The sequence below is a fragment of the Eleutherodactylus coqui genome, chromosome 3 (genome assembly GCF_035609145.1).
Source record: "Eleutherodactylus coqui strain aEleCoq1 chromosome 3, aEleCoq1.hap1, whole genome shotgun sequence".
Lineage (NCBI taxonomy): Eukaryota > Metazoa > Chordata > Amphibia > Anura > Eleutherodactylidae > Eleutherodactylus > Eleutherodactylus coqui.
The window spans coordinates 19,434,911-19,449,469 of record NC_089839.1 but is presented as its reverse complement, the minus strand read 5'-3'; the positions used below and the strand labels follow the sequence as shown (position 1 = coordinate 19,449,469).

The 14,559-nt window shown below is 47.2% G+C and overlaps 1 protein-coding gene across 1 annotated transcript in view; it reads left to right on the top strand.

The window, feature by feature from the left end:
• Positions 1 to 5,944: 5,944 nt before the first annotated feature.
• LOC136620463 (oocyte zinc finger protein XlCOF7.1-like) overlaps positions 5,945 to 14,559 on the top strand; it is a 39,028-nt gene continuing 30,413 nt past the window's right edge. Inside the window, exons 1-2 of the mRNA XM_066595248.1 lie at positions 5,945 to 5,961; positions 10,333 to 10,499. The gene's annotated coding sequence lies outside the window, so the exon portion shown is untranslated. The remainder of the gene's footprint in view (positions 5,962 to 10,332; positions 10,500 to 14,559) is intronic.

Here is a 14,559-nt window from a genome sequence, read left to right as displayed (position 1 = left end):
TATATACAACCTATCCCATCCATATATCTCTGACCTACAGTAATATCCTGATATCTCCCCACATATAACTCCCTATATACAACCTATCCCATCCATATATATCTGACCTACAGCAATATACTGATGCCTCCCCATATAGAACATCCTATATACAACCTATCCAGTCCATATATCTCTGACCTACAGTAATATCCTGATACCTCCCCACATGTAACCTCCTATATACAACCTATCCCATCCATATATCTCTGACCTACAGTAATATCCCGATACCTCCCCACATATAACATCCTATATACAACCTATCCGGTCCATATATCTCTGACCTACAGTAATATCCTGATACCTCCCCACATGTAACCTCCTATATACAACCTATCCCATCCGTATATCTCTGACCTACAGTAATATCCCGATACCTCCCCACATATAACCTCCTATATACAACCTATCCCATCCATATATCCCTGACCTACAGTAATATCCTGATACCTCCCCACATATAAACTCCTATATACAACCCATCCCGTCCATATATCTCTGACCTACAGTAATATCCTGATACCTCCGGACATATAACATCCTATATACAACCTATTCCATCCATACATCTCTGACCTACGGTAATATCCTGATACCTCCCCACATATAACCTCCTATATACAACCTATCCCATCCATATATCTCTGACCTACAGTAATATCCTGATACCTCCCCACATATAACCTCCTATATACAACCTATCCCATCCATATATCTCTGACCTACAGTAATATCCAGATACCTCCCCACATATAACCTCCTATATACAACCTATCGCATCCATATATCTCTGACCTATGGTAATATCCTGATACCTCCCCACATATAACCTCCTATATACAACCTATCCCATCTATATATCTTTGACTTACAGTAGTATCCAGATACCTCCCCACATATAACCTCCTATATACAACCTATCCCATCCATACATCTCTGACCTACGGTAATATCCTGATACCTCCCCACATATAACCTCCTATATACAACCTATCCCATCCATATATCTCTGACCTACAGTAATATCCTGATACCTCCCCACATATAACCTCCTATATACAACCTATCCCATCCATATATCTCTGACCTACAGTAATATCCAGATACCTCCCCACATATAACCTCCTATATACAACCTATCGCATCCATATATCTCTGACCTATGGTAATATCCTGATACCTCCCCACATATAACCTCCTATATACAACCTATCCCATCTATATATCTTTGACTTACAGTAGTATCCAGATACCTCCCCACATATAACCTCCTATATACAACCTATCCCATCCATATATCTCTGACCTACAGTAATATCCTGATACCTCCCAACATATAACCTCCTATATACAATCTATCCCATCCATATATCTCTGACCTACAGTAATATCCAGATATCTGTCCACATATAACCTCCTATATACAACTTATCACATCCATACATCTCTGACCTACAGTAATATCCAGATACCTTTCCACATATAACCTCCTATATACAACCTATCCCATCCATATACCCCTGACCTACAGTAATATCCTGATATCTCCCCACATATAACCTCCTATATACAACCTATCCCATCCATATATCTCTGACCTACAGTAATATCCTGATATCTCCCCACATACAACCTATCCCATCCATATATATCTGACCTACAGCAATATACTGATGCCTCCCCATATAGAACATCCTATATACAACCTATCCCATCCATATATCTCTGACCTACAGTAATATCCTGATACCTCCCCACATGTAACCTCCTATATACAACCTATCCCATCCGTATATCTCTGACCTACAGTAATATCCCGATACCTCCCCACATATAACCTCCTATATACAACCTATCCCATCCATATATCCCTGACCTACAGTAATATCCTGATACCTCCCCACATATAAACTCCTATATACAACCCATCCCGTCCATATATCTCTGACCTACAGTAATATCCTGATACCTCCGGACATATAACATCCTATATACAACCTATTCCATCCATACATCTCTGACCTACGGTAATATCCTGATACCTCCCCACATATAACCTCCTATATACAACCTATCCCGTCCATATATCTCTGACCTACAGTAATATCCAGATACCTCCCCACATATAACCTCCTATATACAACCTATCGCATCCATATATATCTGACCTACAGTAATATCCTGATACCTCCTCACATATAACCTCATATATACAACCTATCCCGTCCATATATCTCTGACCTACAGTAATATCCAGATACCTCCCCACATATAACCTCCTATATACAACCTATCGCATCCATACATCTCTGACCTACAGTAATATCCTGATACCTCCCCACATATAACCTCCTATATACAACCTATCCCATCCATATATCTCTGACCTACGGTAATATCCTGATACCTCCCCACATATAACCTCCTATATACAACCTATCCCATCCATATATCTCTGACCTACAGTAATATCCTGATACCTCCCCACATATAACCTCCTATATACAACCTATTCCATCCATATATCTCTGACCTACAGTAATATTCAGATACCTCCCCATATGTTACCTCCTATATACAACCTATCCCATCCATATATCTCTGACCTACAGTAATATCCAGATACCTCCCCACATGTTACCTCCGGTCCTCACGAAACGTCCTCTGCTCTCCGCTCACACACTCTTCTCCAGGATTTCTCCTTCAACCCCTCAGACCCTCCATCACCTGGGAAAGCTTCAAAAGGAACCTGAAAACCTTCCTCCACAGACAAGCTACAACCTACCGTAACTCCGCTGCCCCCACAAGATGAGCACCTACCCCCAGCTACTGCCTCCTCCCCTCACATTTATGGCAGGTGTCCTCCTACCCTTCATTTAAATTTGATACTCCATTAGTAGATGTTCATCAAGCTTATTGTTCTATATATATATATATATATATATATATATATATATATATATATACACACACACACATACAGGGGTCTCAATTGCACTCGGGCCCTCAGTAAGGGGGGCCACCTGACCACTAACATTGCTTGTTTTTTCCCACATGAACTTACAAACGGGACTTTGTGCTTCTTTCTTCCTGTCACTGCAGAAGGTGCCTGAGATGTCATCCGTCAGAAATCCCTTAGTGGTCTTGATCTACTATCTGACCTCTGCTGTATACCCAGGGCACATAGCTAATTAACACACATTTATTGTAAGGTCCAGGACCCAGAGGGATGTTTGTTTATTAAATCCCAATCTCTGGGTCCCTCTTCCATCACATCCAGAGCCTTATATATTAGGGAGGCAGGCTTATTAACAGCTAACACCTATTGGCTCATCACATATAAAGCATATAGATTTACTTTCACTAATGCTAGTCATGTGTAAAAAAGGTTGGAGGGAGATACAAGAAGAGAGAGACACAGTCAGCCCAGGGGGGCAGCGGGGGTGTCCCTGCATCTCCCAGTATCCACTTACACTACATTCTCAGCCAACTATATGGGAGACTTATTACAGCAGAGTAGGGGGGGGCGGAGGTAATTCCAACTGCTGCTCCTGGTGCGACACAGAGAATCTTGGCTGCAACAAGCATTGGCCTCATGCCCACGGCCATGGCGGACTCCGCTAGTGGAATATCGCAGCGGAGTCGACCATGGCGACCCCCAAAACCACTGTGATAGACATGATAATTAGTTAGCGTAAAATGTCTATTGATTTGTAATAAACTAGATGTATTACGCAGCTGTAGTGACTTTAACTCTTAGAGGCTAATGGCTGCATAATTTCATTATAGTAATTGCTGGACAATGGCATGGTGAAAGATGTGTGTGCGGTATAATGTTGACTTGGCACAAAATTCCACAAGCAGCCTCTTAAAGAGTTAAGTCACATTCCAATACTGAAGAAGAGTATCCAGCCCCTCACCCACCCTCCAACTTCTGGAACAAAGGCTGCTATATACACTGGACTTGAGAGAGGTGTGGGAAGGGGGGGGGGGGGGGGGGCGGGGAATTCTATATAACCCAGCGAATAAGAATATATATATGTTACTGATGTAATCTGTTAAACGCCCATAAAAGGGCAGGTATCATGTGTTACAATAAATATCTGAGACTCTGTAACTCGAGGAAGAGAGCTGGTTGGGATTCAAGGCTGATGACTTGTGTCTGGCTGCTTTCTTTCATTATGTGTGCACACTATACAATTAGGAAGCTACAGAATACCCTGAAGCCTACTGGAGAAAAATATTATCCAGTTCACCACCATACTCACCTCCCGGATCCACCGCACTATTACCGTCCCTCGAGCCAGCGCGTAACGTAACTGAAGTGCGGGATGATGCAGCCGGTGGTGGGCACTGCTATAAGTGCTATACATGCTGCAGGGCTCAAAGTGTAACGTGTCCTTCTCCAGGACCTGCTATATGTGCTATACATGCTGCAGGGCTCAGTGTGTATTGTGTCCTTCTCCAGGACCTGCTATATGTGCTATACATGCTGCAGGGCTCAGTGTGTAATGTGTCCTTCTCCAGGACCTGCTATATGTGCTATACATGCTGCAGGGCTCAGTGTGTAATGTGTCCTTCTCCAGGACCTGCTATATGTGCTATACATGCTGCAGGGCTCAGTGTGTAATGTGTCCTTCTCCAGGACCTGCTATATGTGCTATACATGCTGCAGGGCTCAGTGTGTAATGTGTCCTTCTCCAGGACCTGCTATATGTACTATACATGCTGCAGGGCTCAGTGTGTAATGTGTCCTTCTCCAAGACCTGCTATATGTGCTATACATGCTGCAGGGCTCAGTGTGTAATGTGCCCTTCCCCAGGACCTGCTATATGTGCTATACATGCTGCAGGGCTCAGTGTGTAATGTGTCCTTCTCCAGGACCTGCTATATGTGCTATACATGCTGCAGGGCTCAGTGTGTAATGTGTCCTTCTCCAGGACCTGCTATATGTGCTATACATGCTGCAGGGCTCAGTGTGTAATGTGTCCTTCTCCAGGACCTGCTATATGTGTTATACATGCTGCAGGGCTCAATGTGTAATGTGTCCTTCTCCGGGACCTGCTATATGTACTATACATGCTGCAGGGCTCAGTGTGTAATGTGTCCTTCTCCAGGACCTGCTATATGTGCTATACATGCTGCAGGGCTCAGTGTGTAATGTGTCCTTCTCCAGGACCTGCTATATGTACTATACATGCTGCAGGGCTCAGTGTGTAATGTGTCCTTCTCCAGGACCTGCTATATATGCTATACATGCTGCAGGGCTCAATGTGTAATGTGTTCTTCTCCAGGACCTGCTATATGTGCTATACATGCTGCAGGGCTCAGTGTGTAATGTGTCCTTCTCCAGGACCTGCTATATGTGCTATACATGCTGCAGGGCTCAGTGTGTAATGTATCCTTCTCCAGGACCTGCTATATGTGCTATACATGCTGCAGGGCTCAGTGTGTAATGTGTCCTTCTCCAGGACCTGCTATATGTGCTATACATGCTGCAGGGTTATAGCAGGTAACTTACAGGAGCGCTCTCCATATGTATATATAGTATGTCTTTTGGGGTGCCGGTAGCCGTGCAGAACATCTGTGGGTCTGAAGCTGAGGTTCTGCCCTGCGCCAATGAGACTGTAGCTCCGCCCCTGTATATATATATGTCATGTGGTTATATATATAGTTGCCCCCTATATTATATTATATTATATTAGTTCGGCGCTCTGGTATTTATGGCGCTATAAGATAAGCGATAATCTTAAGTAATAATAAACACAACTCCGTCCTGATCCGCACACAGAAGCTTCACCTCCTCCAACAGTCCTGGATACACTGCGCTGATCATCTGACTCCTCCTCCTCCCACCCATGTGACCGCTCACATGACTATGACATCACCACAGGTCCTGTAAGTAGACGGCTACTCCAGGTAAGTATTATGTCTGTCTCCTGTAACATGCGCGTAGTGTAGCTAATGCTGCATCTCTCAAGGGAGGAGGGGTCTATACTAGGGTCCTATAAGATGAGGGGCCCCAAAATATGTGTAACCCCCAACACAGTAATCCCCACTATAAAGTAATGCTCCTCTGTGCCCCCCTGTTAGTAAAAGCGGCCTCTCTGTGTCCCCCTCAAAATAATAGTGGCGCCCTCTGTCCCCCCCAAAGTAAGTGGTGCCCTTTGTGCCCCTCTTAGTAACAGCGGCCTCTTTATGTCCCCCCCTAAGTAACAGCGGCCTCTCTGTGTCCCCCACTTAGTAACAGCGGCCTCTCTGTGTCCCCCACTTAGTAACAGCGGCCTCTCTGTGTCCCCCACTTAGTAACAGCGGCCTCTCTGTGTCCCCCACTTAGTAACAGCGGCCTCTCTGTGTCCCCCACTTAGTAACAGCGGCCTCTCTGTGTCCTCCACTTAGTAACAGCGGCCTCTCTGTGTCCCCCACTTAGTAACAGCGGCCTCTCTGTGTCCCCCACTTAGTAACAGCGGCCTCTCTGTGTCCCCCACTTAGTAACAGCGGCCTCTCTGTGTCCCCCACTTAGTAACAGCGGCCCCTCTGTGTCCCCCATTTAGTAACAGCGGCCTCTCTGTGTCCCCCACTTAGTAACAGCGGCCCCTCTGTGTCCCCCATTTAGTAACAGCGGCCTCTCTGTGTCCCCCTCTTAGTTACAGCGGCCTCTCTGTGTCCCCCTCTAAATAACAGTGGCGCCCTCTGTCCCCCCCCCTAAGTAACAGTGGCGCCCTCTGTCCCCCCCCTAAGTAACAGTGGCGCCCTCTGTCCCCCCCCCCTAAGTAACAGTGGCGCCCTCTGTCCCCCCCCCCTAAGTAACAGTGGCGCCCTCTGTCCCCCCCCCTAAGTAACAGTGGCGCCCTCTGTCCCCCCCCCTAAGTAACAGTGGCGCCCTCTGTCCCCCCCTAAGTAACAGTGGCGCCCTCTGTCCCCCCCCAAGCAACAGTGGCGCCCTCTGTCCCCCCCCCCCTAAGTAACAGTGGCGCCCTCTGTCCCCCCCCAAGCAACAGTGGCGCCCTCTGTCCCCCCCCCCCCCTAAGTAACAGTGGCGCCCTCTGTCCCTCCCCCCAAAGTAACAGTGGCGCCCTCTGTCCCCCCCCAAAGTAACAGTGGCGCCCTCTGCGCCCCCCCCCCTAAGTAACAGTGGCGCCCTCTGTCCCTCCCCCCTAAGTAACAGTGGCACCCTCTGTCCCCCCCCTAAGTAACAGTGGCGCCCTCTGTCCCCCCCCAAGCAACAGTGGCGCCCTCTGTCCCCCCCCCCCTAAGTAACAGTGGCGCCCTCTGTCCCTCCCCCCTAAGTAACAGTGGCGCCCTCTGTCCCCCCCCCAAAGTAACAGTGGCGCCCTCTGCGCCCCCCCCCAACTAACAGTGGCGCCCTCTGCGCCCCCCCAAAGTAACAGTGGCGCCCTCTGCGCCCCCCCCCCCAAAGTAACAGTGGCGCCCTCTGCGCCCCCCCCAAAGTAACAGTGGCGCCCTCTGCGCCCCCCCCAAAGTAACAGTGGCGCCCTCTGCGCCCCCCCCCCAAAGTAACAGTGGCGCCCTCTGCGCCCCCCCCCAAAGTAACAGTGGCACCCTCTGCGTCCCCCCCAAAGTAACAGTGGCGCCCTCTGCGCCCCCCCCAAAGTAACAGTGGCGCCCTCTGCGCCCCCCCCAAAGTAACAGTGGCGCCCTCTGCGCCCCCCCCCAAAGTAACAGTGGCGCCCTCTGCGCCCCCCCCCCAAAGTAACAGTGGCGCCCTCTGCGCCCCCCCCCAAAGTAACAGTGGCGCCCTCTGCGCCCCCCCCCCCAAAGTAACAGTGGCGTCCTCTGCGCCCCCCCCCCAAAGTAACAGTGGCGCCCTCTGTGCCTCCCCCCCAAAGTAACAGTGGCGCCCTCTGTGCCTCCCCCCCAAAGTAACAGTGGCGCCCTCTGTGCCTCCCCCCCAAAATAACAGTGGCGCCCTCTGTGCCTCCCCCCCAAAATAACAGTGGCGCCCTCTGTGCCTCCCCCCCAAAGTAACAGTGGCGCCCTCTGTGCCTCCCCCCCAAAGTAACAGTGGCGCCCTCTGTGCCTCCCCCCCAAAGTAACAGTGGCGCCCTCTGTGCCGCCCCCCCAAAGTAACAGTGGTGCCCTCTGTGCCCCCCCCCCAAAGTAACAGTGGCGCCCTCTGTGCCCCCCAAGTAACAGCTGCCCCTCTGTGTCTCCCCCGGCCCCTCAAGTAACAGCGGCCCCTCTGTGTCCTCCCCCCCAAAGTAACAGGCGCCCCTCTGTCCCCCCTCCCCCCAAGTAACAGCGGCCCTCTGTGCCCCCCCCAAGTAACAGCGGCCCTCTGTGCCCCCCCCAAGTAACAGCGGCCCTCTGTGCCCCCCCCCCAAGTAACAGCGGCCCTCTGTGCCCCCCCCCAAGTAACAGCGGCCCTCTGTGCCCCCCCCCCAAGTAACAGCGGCCCCTCTGTGTCGTCCCCCTAAGTAGCATTGGCCCTTCTGTGTCTCATCAAGTGACAGCAGAACCTTCTTGCTTCCCCACCCAAGTAATGGTACTTCCCCTACATTTCCCCCAATAATAGTGCTCCCTTTGTACGTCTCCCCAAAGTATGAGTGGTCCCTCTGTGTCCCCTCTCCATCCCTATAATGGTGTCTCCCTGCTAAGTATTAGCGGCCCCATGATATGTCTGCCCCAAGTATTAGTGGCCGCTCTGTACGTCTCCGCCTAGTATTAGCGGCCGCTCTGTACGTCTCCGCCTAGTATTAGCGGCCGCTCTGTACGTCTCCGCCTAGTATTAGCGGCCCCTCTGTACGTCTCCGCCTAGTATTAGCGGCCCCTCTGTCCGTCTCTCCCAAGTATTAGCGGCCCCTCTGTCCGTCTCTCCCAAGTATTAGCGGCCCCACTATATTTCTCCCCCAAGTATTAGCGGCCCCACTATACGTCTCCCCCAAGTATTAGCGGCCCCTCTGTCCGTCTCTCCCAAGTATTAGCGGCCCCTCTGTCCGTCTCTCCCAAGTATTAGCGGCCCCTCTGTCCGTCTCTCCCAAGTATTAGCGGCCCCTCTGTCCGTCTCTCCCAAGTATTAGCGGCCCCTCTGTCCGTCTCTCCCAAGTATTAGCGGCCCCTCTGTCCGTCTCTCCCAAGTATTAGCGGCCCCTCTGTCCGTCTCTCCCAAGTATTAGCGGCCCCTCTGTCCGTCTCTCCCAAGTATTAGCGGCCCCTCTGTCCGTCTCTCCCAAGTATTAGCGGCCCCTCTGTCCGTCTCTCCCAAGTATTAGCGGCCCCTCTGTCCGTCTCTCCCAAGTATTAGCGGCCCCTCTGTCCGTCTCTCCCAAGTATTAGCGGCCCCTCTGTCCGTCTCTCCCAAGTATTAGCGGCCCCTCTGTCCGTCTCTCCCAAGTATTAGCGGCCCCTCTGTCCGTCTCTCCCAAGTATTAGCGGCCCCTCTGTCCGTCTCTCCCAAGTATTAGCGGCCCCTCTGTCCGTCTCTCCCAAGTATTAGCGGCCCTTCTGTCCGTCTCTCCCAAGTATTAGCGGCCCCACTATATTTCTCCCCCAAGTATTAGCGGCCCCACTATATTTCTCCCCCAAGTATTAGCGGCCCCACTATACGTCTCCCGCAAGTATTAGCGGTGATAGGGGTCAATCATTATTTTTAATAACCTAACATAAGAAAGATAAGGGAACAGTGTAATAAATGTGACATTAGTTATTTGGTTATATAATGTTATGTATTATATGTAAAACATTCCGGAAGTTGCTAGTAGAATTTGGATATTGAATCATATGTAAAAAGGTATATTCAAGCGTTTATTTGAATATTGATTATAGAATACTAAATGTATGATTAATTAGATTTTATTCAGCTATCTTACTGAATCCCAACTTACTAAACAATGTGCTGACTCCCGAGGAGGTGGCTGAACCAGTTCTATGTGTAAACTAGAAACAAGGCCCCCTCTTTTGATGTGCAAATTGTTGATGGATCTTTAAGATTACATTCTGATTAAGTAGGTACTCAGCCAGCCAGGAGACAACCTTTATTATCACATGTAATTGTTTTATGTATAGTTCAAACAGCTTTGTTGATACCTTTTGTTTAAAAGGCTTTTGATTTACAGCCCTATTGTAATCTGTTGGAATGAGGGTTTGGTCAGCAAAAGTAGAATGAAACTAGGTATTGGAAACGCCTTCTTTCCAACTTACATATAAACTAGCAATGTACAACAATAAACAGAACTCATGCTGATTTACTAGACAGTCTGTGTGTAGTGGGTCATTATGGTTCTCAACTATGAGTACTCTATATAATATTTCCTCTTAATTTGGATACAGGCAACATTCGCATTTCGGTCTGCGTTCAAGACCCCCCACAGTTTATTTGGCGCCCAATGTGGGGCAGAAGCTAACTCCTTACCTGCAGCCGATACCTGACTACACTACCTGCCGACCAGCCGGACCAGAGGCCACTGGACCCCAGATCTACAAAACACCGGTATACGGTAAGCTCTTGACTTGCCACTCAAGCTCTGGGCTCTCCTGACTTCAGTCTCGTGTCGACAGGGGGTGAGTTGCTGCATGTTATATAGGACGCTTCTGCCTGTTATTTACGGTGTTCTTAGTAACCGTGCTAGACGGAAGAACCCTTGTGTGTATATTGCCATGTTGCCTGTAGTAATTGTTGAAATCTGTACGTTGATAGTCTGTGTCGTGTTAGCCATAATTTGCTTTTACTGAGTCTGTTATAATATCACCAGAAGTTCCCTTAGAAGAGAGGTCTGGTCTCCCCTAAATCCCCCCCCCCCCCTTAAGGAGTCCGTAAAACTATTCCAGGAGCAGGGACCAGGGGTCCTTAGTGTACTGTGTGAAATAGAAGCCTGTGTGACAAATAGAAGCCTGTGTGACAAATAGAAGCCTGTGTGACAAATAGAAGCCTGTGTGACAAATAGAAGCCTGTGTGACAAATAGAAGCCTGTGTGACAAATAGAAGCCTGTGTGACAAATAAGGGTCTGTGTGCCATAAGCTGTGTGAGAAAGGGAAGGGGGAGACGATTGCAGACAAGTGTATAAAATATAGAAAGATAGGACTTAGAAAAGCGGGAACCTTTAACTATGAGTTCTGGTAACAGTACGGGAAAAAGCATATGAAAGATATCAGAGACGCCGGTTTAGATAAAGGAACAGACAATATGGGAAACGTACAGGGCAAGCAGTATGCCTATATGGAAATCAGCCAGAGAAATAGTAAAAGACAAAGAAGGCACGTTAGCTGTGGGAAGAAGAATGTAGTAAGGTGTTTAGAATTTTGGGAGTCTTAGACCAGCAAGTTTGGGGAAAAGATTCAGAGATAGTCAAAAGGTTGTATAAAAATATGTTAGACAGATGGATTAAGGCAAGTATAGATACGGCAGTAAGGGGTTATCAGAGAAAGGGAATCCTCTTATAGTTTGTGTCCCTCTGGGACATAAAGTAAGTTCATGCAAAATCTGTGGACAATTATGTGACAAATAACCACTATTGTTTGTCTTGTAAGTCTTGATGTTATGTAAACTAATCTTTGTTGTACGTCTTAGTCTTTTTCATGTAAGTGTAAGAAAGTTATACCCCACTCACATCTGTGGGGGTTCAAAAGAACAATGAAGTATATATACTGTGTGGTTTTTGCCTGAGTGTAAAGTTGATGTAAGCAATTTTAGCTGAAGGTTATAGTAAAGAAAAAAGCAAGTCAATGAGTTAAGGAAAGGTGGAAGGTTTAACAATGCACGGTAATAATAGTTGCTATCTGGAGTGGTGAATATAAGTATGTAGGTGGAAATGGGCATAAGTTGTATTATGTTTGTCATTGGATAGCCTATTCTGAATAAAATATGTAAAAACCGCGGTACATAAGAGTTTTTCTTATATATATATATATATATATATATATATATATATATACTTTGTTCAATATGGGAAGTTCTATGAACAGTAAATACAATCCCAGTTTCTATTTCACATGAGATACTTATCAGTCTGTATATGAGTGAATGAAAACCCCAGTGAGTGTGAATTTGTGTACTAATGAAGGGCCCGTATGAGAGTTAGATTGTGTTATATGGTATATACTGTCCGGTGGCTAGAAACTAAATGAGGCAAGAAAGACCAAACGCTGAGCCAGACCACAGGGGGTGGAGCTAGGTGATGTAAGGAGATGGGAGGGAAGAACAATAGGAAGAGGTCTTGCTCCACCCTCAACACAGACCAGCCTAGCTGAGAAGTATACGTCTTGTAATTACTAATAATTAATGCTGTTTAAAATCTGAATGTTCTGGTTGCTTATTAATATCTTAGCTATTGTTCTGTTTCATAGAGATAAAATTCAGTGTCATAGAAAGGAAGACAGACGCTGATGAAATAAGAAACTTGTAATGAATTATGTGAATTATACGGTCTTAAAAATAGAGAATATATGGATTTTAAGATATATTTTTGCTTTTTGTGTAAATGTCAGTTCTGTGATTGGTTGGATGTCTATATCACTGCTAAATGCTGTTAGTACTGCACTGTCTCTGAGAGAATGTTCTGAAGGAGAGACATGCAGACGACCAGCATCGAAGGGGTGGAGTTAGATAATGTAAAAGTAGGTAATGTTTCATCCTTCTTTTGTCTACAAAGGGAGGGGGTGAGGAGCTTGGGCAGTTAGGAAAAGTTTTTTTTTTCTCTTCTCAAATTTGATTGAGACATTGCAGGCAGGATCAGATTAATAATGAATTTGCTTAAGGAATATCATTTCAATGTGGCTAGATGTTTGTGGATTATTCTGCCTTGTTGTAATTTATGTCTCTGTTATTTGTACTGATATCTTACAAGCCTTATCTGCATCCATCAAATTTTCACCGGATGGATCGATACGGGTTGAGACCTCAAGTTACAGTTCAGAGGAGGTTTGTAAACTAACTGCTCTCTTGGTAGATCCGGCTCATGTATTTGTCTTGATAGCTACTGCAGAAACTCAGCTTTCCGCAGGTCCTGACAAATAGTAAGCCACCTCCAAGACAAACTCCAATTCCTGAGTCATTGCTTAGCCCAAGGAACTGGATATCTGATATAGGTGATCCAGGTATTGCAGGTCAGCAATTTCTAAATTTTTAAATTTTTTATTTTTTTTTTTGCAATAAGGTTCTGATCTATTTTAAATAGAATACCAGCCTGTTTGTCTAGCGGTAATTGGTGCAAGGGGTTTCAGGAGTGCCAATTCAGCGGGCAGAAACTGAACCACTAGAGGTAATGTTTAAAGGGTCACGATGCCTCATGCGCTTCCTTGTGCTGGAAAGTCCTGAAAGCATATTGGGAACCGAAATGATGGGACCCTTGGGATCTTGTATCGAATTTCACCCGTCCGGTGAGGCTCGTATACACCCCAGGTCTGAAAGTCACCCGACCTTCTGTCGGATGGCAGCAGACCTAGCGACACCTCTACCTGTCTTCACTCTTACGCACGCAGAGAAACAAGTTCTTAGTGTCGTTCCTTCGAGCCTTTGGGCTACCAGTCAGACGGACCTCGACAGACTGTCTATATTTGTTTGTATTTAATTTCAGAAGAAAGCAGTACTGTTGGATAGTGCTGCCACAAGGGGCACAGAATAGCCCAAAACCAGTTCACCAGATTCATGAAGTTGGTATTAGACACCTGGCCAATTCCCGAGGGCACTGCCCTCTTGTAATATGTTGATGATTTGTTTTTAATTTACTTTTATGTACTGCTGACACAAATAGTTACCTCAATGCATCACTAAGCCTTTTGTGTTTCCTCCATCAGAGTAGAATGGCTGCAAAGCCAGCAAAGAGAAACTTCAGTTCTGCAAGTCTCACGTAGTGTTCCTGGGCCACTGCCTAGGTTCAGGTACTAAGCACCTGACGCCGGAACGCACGAAGGTGGTAAGTGACATGCAACTTCCCACCTCCCATGCCCAGTTGCGTACCTTCTTGGGACTGGTTTCATACTATTGGCAATGGACGCTCTGCCTCCATGACCATGCAGCCTCTGTACGACTGTTTGGGTTCACGGCCATTTGCCCTGACCCCGCAGGCCGAGTCAGCCTTCTATCAGCTGAAAGTACAGGTAACCGGGTGCACTGGGGCTGCCAGACTATGACAACCCTTTCCAAATGTACGTCACTGAGATGGAGGGACACGCTACCGCTGTACTGACACAAAAAGCGACCTGTAGCATACTACAGTGCCCATCTTGACGCGGTGCCTAGAGGGTCTCCATCCTGCGTCCGAGCGGTTCTAGCAGTTCAGGCACTAATGGACAAAAGTTCTGACGTTGTCCTAGATCACACCATGGTGATCTACACCCCACATGACATACATGGTATCCTGACACAGGTAAGCCGTAGACATCTGTCTCTTGCTAGACAGATCAAAATGGAACTTGCATTTACACTCTTCATCCAATGTCTCATTTCAACGTTGCACCAATTAGAATCCGGCCACCTTATTGCCATTAGGTGACACTGATTCAAATGGGGGAGTAAGTACAGAGGACCAGCTTTTTGCAAATTCTCTGACTGATGAAGA